The following is a 6000-nucleotide window of genomic DNA, read 5'->3' as shown; positions in this document are numbered from 1 at the left end:
TCCTGGACATTTTTCTGACTTGGTGGTGGTGAGGCAAGTGGGAGTCAGCATTATCAACTTTCTGGTTCTAGCTGGTCTGTTATCTCCATGCCTTGTGGGCAGCATATCATCTAAACCATTAACTTCTCTCACCTGGTGGGAGCTTTGCTGCTAAGTTGATTCAGTTGTGTCCAACTCTTTGTGACCCCATAGACGGCCTCCTACCAGGCTCCACCGTCCCTGGGATTCTCCAAGCAAGAACACTGGAGTGGGTTGTCATTTCCTTCTCCAGTGAATGAAAGCGAAAAGTGAAAGTGAAGTCGCTCAGTCTTGTCCGACTCTTAGCGACCTCATGGACTGCAGCCTACCAGGCTCCTCCCTCCATGGGATTTTCCAAGCAAGAGTACTGGAGTGGGGTGCCATTGCCTTCTCCAGGAGACTGGGAGCTTTAGTATCTGCAAAACAGCTCAAAGATATAGTTCCCTTGATGGGAAACCAGGACCTTGCCCCAGGCTACACTGTTGTTTCTCTAGACTCTCAATCTCTCCTCTATCATCCCCTCTGTTCCCTAATTAACAACTGCTTGAACCTGCTGGTTGGAACTTATAGGAGGTCAAGGAGGCTGAAAGAAGCCTGTTTCCTATAATCAACAAAATGGGGATCTCAGGAAGGTTTTTATGCCCAGGAGCCCCACAGGTCTTGCTCTATATCAATGATCCACTCTAAAAATATATCCCTCCCTCCCTCCTTCCTTCCTGGGTGTCTTTGCAGAGAGCCACCTACAGATGGTGGTGGGGTGTTGGTGCAGGTTCACCTGCTGGCTCCCAGCATGAATTAGGGCGTGGACTCCAGCACTGGCGCAGGTTGCTCCTCCTCCACTGCTCAGCGTGAGGTGTTCCCCAGCACACACTCTCTCCACCCTGGCCCAGCAGCAGTGACCTGGAGGTGGTTCCAGGTAAGTCCAGGCCTCTGCTCCCATCTCTCCTTTTTGCACGTCCCTGTACACTTCCCCCTACTCTATATGCTGCTTTTGTAAAAATAAAGTGTTTTCAGTTGTTGGCCACTTGGCTTTCTGTGCATGGTACAGGAAACGCTTGTCTGGCTGAGCGCTTTGGGCTGCAGACAGGTGATGAGCCCTAAGTTGGGGCAGCTGTAGGGGCCTCTAAAGTAAGGCAGAGCGGGCAGTGCCACCTGGCTTGAGACCATCGAAAACAGGAAGCTTCAGAGAAATGAAATGGGACTTGAGGGTGCGGGAGGGGCAGTAAGGGGCCCTGAACACGGAGGGGCTGTGACAGGGTGGGGAGCCGAGATGAGGTCACAAGTCAGTGAAAACGGCAGCTGGTGTGCAGGGACTGCTGGTAGTCCTTAAGGATTTGATGATGACTGATGTGAATGGACCCCGGGGACTTGTCTGGTGACTGGATAGGGGTGCAGAACCTAGCTTGGGGCTATCGTGAATGGCAGGGAAGAGAGAACCTGATGGTCAGATGGTGCCTGCCCAGTGTATTTGTACCCTGGCCCTCAAGGCCACAATTGGGTGGCAGACATCTGGCTGCATTTGTGATGTTACTCCAGTTGTGGGAAGTGATGGAATCCTCAGAACTGCCCTCTGGCCTCAGGAAGAGGGCCCTGGCCTGCCCTTCTACTTCTAGGCCTTGATCCAAGGTGCATGCCCCACCCCTTGTGGGGCCAGCCATGTAAACTGGATGTTTTTCCTGCAGTTTCATTCAGATGCTATCCTTACCACTGCACTGCACAGCTAGAAGGGGTAATCTCTGCAATAGACAGGTGCTCCTTCCAGACTTTCTGTGTTTAATGACTTCAGCAGAGTCACTTCAGGGTCACTGGGCAGATTTCCTTCCCTTCGTCTTCCACTTTATACGAACAGGTTCCTACCTCTAGAATTCACTGTCCGGTGACTGGCAGATGACACTAGATGGACTGTGGAGGGAGATGGAAGGGGCTGGTTCCCAGGGCTGTGGACCTCTCAGGGCAGGGGTCACAGTCTGTTCAACCCTGAGCTGCAGGACGTTGGGTTCAGCATACTTTTTACCAGACTGGGGTCCGTTTGAGCCGCTAGAGGTGAGCGCCTACCCCGGCCATCCTGTTTTACCTGAGCAAAGCTGTCTTGCCCCCTGTACAACCTGCACCAGGCTCCTTGAAAGCTGCCTCACAGCATCAGGAGGGGCAGATGCTGGTGCCAGGAGTTAGTGCACCCCGCCAGGCACACCCTTACACCCCCATCAACACACACACACACACACACACACACAGGGCCCTGAGGACAAAGTGCTCTGAGGACACTGAATCCCACGGCCTGCACACGTGCACCAGCTAATTCTTCACCAGCCAGGTGCCACCAGGGATTGGCGGAAGTGGTAGACAGCAGGTGAATGCTATTTCTTAATTAAAATTGGATCTCTAGTTTTTCTGAGACATGAGACTACCCAAACAGTCTATATATCCTAGACTTCATTGCATTCTTTAACTATGTAACTTTGTCTTCAATCAGGGCCAGCTACATCATTTCTGTGCAGGGAGGTTGGGGGAAAGGATGTGTTTAAAAAAGAGGGAAAAATCTATATTGAAGTTATTAATTTATTGTGTTTCCTTTTCTTTTTGTGTCTCAACTTATCACATTATTGTGTTGCTAATTAACATAGTTCTAAGTAAAGAAAATTAAAATTTTAATTATTAACATGAATTTTTCTGTTCATATTTATTTTGTTCAATACCAGTTTTAAAAGCAAATGTAAGGGCATTTCATGTGTATGAGGAGTAACAGAAATTGTACAGTCCATATTTCATAGCTAATCTATGCATATGTATCTTATTCCTGCCCTGAGTAGAACACTTCACAAAACTTATTCATGTTTAATAAATATTGAGGTGACTGTGGCAGTTTCTTCAGTAAGACAACAATACAACTTGCCACATCAGTTGACTCTTCACCAGTAATATGCCTGTAGCATGCAATGCTGTTTGATAGTGTTTTACCCACAATAGGACCTCTTTCAAAACTGGGATCAATCCTCTCAAACCTGTCACTGCTTTATCTATTTAGTGTATGTAATGTTTTAAATACTTTGTTGTCCTTTAAACAGTCTTCACAGCATCTTCACCTAGACTCCATTTCAATACACCACCTTCTTTGCTCATGAGAAGCAACTCCTCATCCATTTATCATGAGATTGCAACAATTCAGTCACATCTTCAGGCTCCACTTGTAATTCCAGTTCTCTTGCTATTTCTGCCACAGTTGTACTTACTTTTTCCCCTGAAGTCTTGAATCCCTAAAAGTATTTCCCGAGGATTGAAATAAACTTCTTCTAAATTCCTCTAAACATTGATAGTTTGCTCCCTTCTACTGACTCACAAGTGTTCTTAATTGTATTTACAATGTGAATAGATTTCAGGATATTTTCAACTTATTTTTCCTGACACCATCAGAAGGTTCACTATATCTGGCAGCTATAGGTCTATGAATTGTATTTCTGAAATAATAAGACTTGAAAGTTGAAAATTACTCCTCAATCCATGGACTGCAGAATGGATATTGTGTTGGCAGGCATGAAAATAACCTTAATTGTGTACATCTTCATCAGAACTCTTGGATGGCAAGGTACATGATCCCTGAGCAGTAATATTTTGAAGTAAATCTTTTTCCCTGAGCAGTAGATCTCAACAGTGGGCTTGAAATATTAAGTAAACATTTTGTAAATAGGTGTTCTGTCATTCAGGCTTTCTTGTTCATTTATAGAGCATTGGCAGAGTAGATTTAATATAATTCTTAAGGGCCTTAGGATTGTCAGAATGGTAAATGAGTACTGGTTTCAACTTATAGTCGCCAGTTGTATTAACCCCTAATAAGAATCAGCCTGTCTTTTGAAGCCAGGCATTGACTTATTGCTATAGAAGTCTCAAAGGGCATCTTCTCCCAATAGAAGGCTATTTCATCTACACTGAAACTCTGTTGTTTAGTGTAAGTAATTAATTATCTTAATCAGATCTTCTGAATAACTTGCTGCAGCTTCTACATCAGTACTTGCTGCTTCTCTTTGCAGTTTTGTTATGGAGGTGGTGTTTTCCCTTAAACATCATGAACCACCCTCTGCTAGCTTTAATCTTTCTTTCTGCAGCTTCCTCACCTATCTCAGCCTTCATAGAATTGAAAAGATTTAGGGCCTTGCTTTGAATTAAGCTTTGGTGTAAGGGAATGTTCTGGCTGGTTTGATCTTCTATCTTGACAACTAAAACTTTTCTTTATATCAACAATCAGACTCTCGGTCTCTTATCATTTGTATATTTACTGATGGAGCACTTTTACTTTCCTTCAATAACTTTTCCTTTGAAATCACAACTTGGTTAACTGGTGCAAGTTACCTAACATTTGGCCTTTCTCATGAAACTTAATTATTTCTAGCTTTTGACTTAAAGTGAGAGAAGTGTGACTCTTGCTTTCCCTTGAACACACAGAAGTTGTAAGATTATTAACTGGCTGGCCTAATTTTAGTATTGTTTGTCTCAAGGAATAGGGAGGACTGAGGAGAGGGGAGAGGGGAGAACACATAACATTTATAAGATTGTTTGTTGTTTTATTTAGGTGTGGTTCGTGATGCCCCAAAATAATTATAATTCTAATGTCACTGATCAAAGGTCACCATGCTGCTGCTGCTAAGTCGCTTCAGTCGTGTCCGACTCTGTGCAACCCCATAGACAGCAGCCCACCAGGATCCCCCGTTTCTGGGATTCTCCAGGCAAGAACACGGGAGTGGGTTGCCATTTCCCTCTCCAATGCATGAAAGTGAAAAGTGAAAGTGAAGTTGCTCAGTCGTGTCCGACTCTTAGCGACCCCATGGACTGCAGCCTACCAGGCTCCTGCATCCATGGGATTTTCTAGACAAGAGTACTGGAGTGGGGTGCCATTGCCTTCTCTGAAAGGTCACCATACAAATATAATAAAAAAAAAAAAGTGTGAAATATTTCAAAAATTACCAAAATGTGGCACTGAGATATAAAGTTAGCAAATGCTATGGGAGATGGTACCAATAGATTTATACAGTGTAGGGTTGCAATTTTTTTAAAAAAAGAATATCTATAGAGCACAATAAAGTGATGCACCATAAAATGAGATATGCCTATGCTTCCTTTGACCTCCCACACCTAGAGGGTCTACCATAATTCTATGCAAATGGGATACTGTTGTTTTGCATGTATGGGATACAGTATGTTTTGCATACTGTTCTATGCAAAAACTATCTGCAAATGATTGAGCAAGAAATGGCAGGCACACATTGTGTCTCCTTTGCTCTCATGTATACTCAGTTATTTTATGAGACTTCATTGACAAAACAAATGTTCAAGAAAAAAATTAAGGATTTCAAAAGGGTGACAAGGTCATTAAAGTAAATGTGGGGCTCTTCTGAAATTTCTTCTAAAACTAGATTTACACTTGATCTGAATCCTGCAGTTATTTGTGCAGTGCAACAAAATATTCACATTTTTTCTTTGCTGCACTTTCATCTTTGTTGGCCAGCTCCCTCTTTCCTTTCTTGATCACAACATATGCCATGCAAGATCTTAGTTCCCAGACCAGAAATCAAACCTGTGTTCTCTGCAGTGGAAGCATGGAGTCTTAACCACTGGACCACCAAGGAAGTGCCCTCTTTTGATTATCCATTTTCATAAGCTGATGTGTGGGTTTGTCACTAGGATGCATAGTAGCAACACAACTACACACCTTGCAGTTTGTGAATGAACTGAGCAACAAATGTACAGTGATCAATCAGTGACAGATTTGGAAAAAATGACATGATTACTCACTGAAAATGATAGCACCATGTATATTTACATAGAGATTTATGGAAAGAAGAGCTTGTGTGTTCAAGTTTGTGTGTTCCATATTTACTCACAGTTAATGTATTATATCGGAGAAGGCAATGGCACCCCACTCCAGTACTCTTGCCTGGAAAATCCCATGGATGGAGGAGCCTGGTAGGCTGCAGTCCGTGGGGTCACGAA

At 43.6% G+C, this 6000-nt stretch overlaps 1 long non-coding RNA gene across 2 annotated transcripts in view; it reads left to right on the top strand.

Annotated features, from left to right (window-relative positions):
• The first annotated feature begins 687 nt into the window (after nt 1–687).
• Nucleotides 688–6000, top strand: part of LOC147375928 (uncharacterized) — a 381799-nt gene continuing 376486 nt past the window's right edge. The window contains exon 1 of one of the 2 annotated variants that reach the window (XR_015161620.1): nt 688–934. This is a non-coding gene — a long non-coding RNA (uncharacterized LOC147375928). The remainder of the gene's footprint in view (nt 935–6000) is intronic. The other variant, XR_015161617.1, reaches the window with a different exon arrangement.

Source organism: Bos grunniens, chromosome 3 (assembly GCF_055505025.1).
Source record: "Bos grunniens cultivar Pamir isolate PY7600 chromosome 3, Bosgru_T2T1.0, whole genome shotgun sequence".
Classification (NCBI taxonomy): Eukaryota; Metazoa; Chordata; class Mammalia; order Artiodactyla; family Bovidae; genus Bos; species Bos grunniens.
Note: the sequence above shows the minus strand (reverse complement) of the source record. Positions and strands in the feature narration are given on the sequence as shown.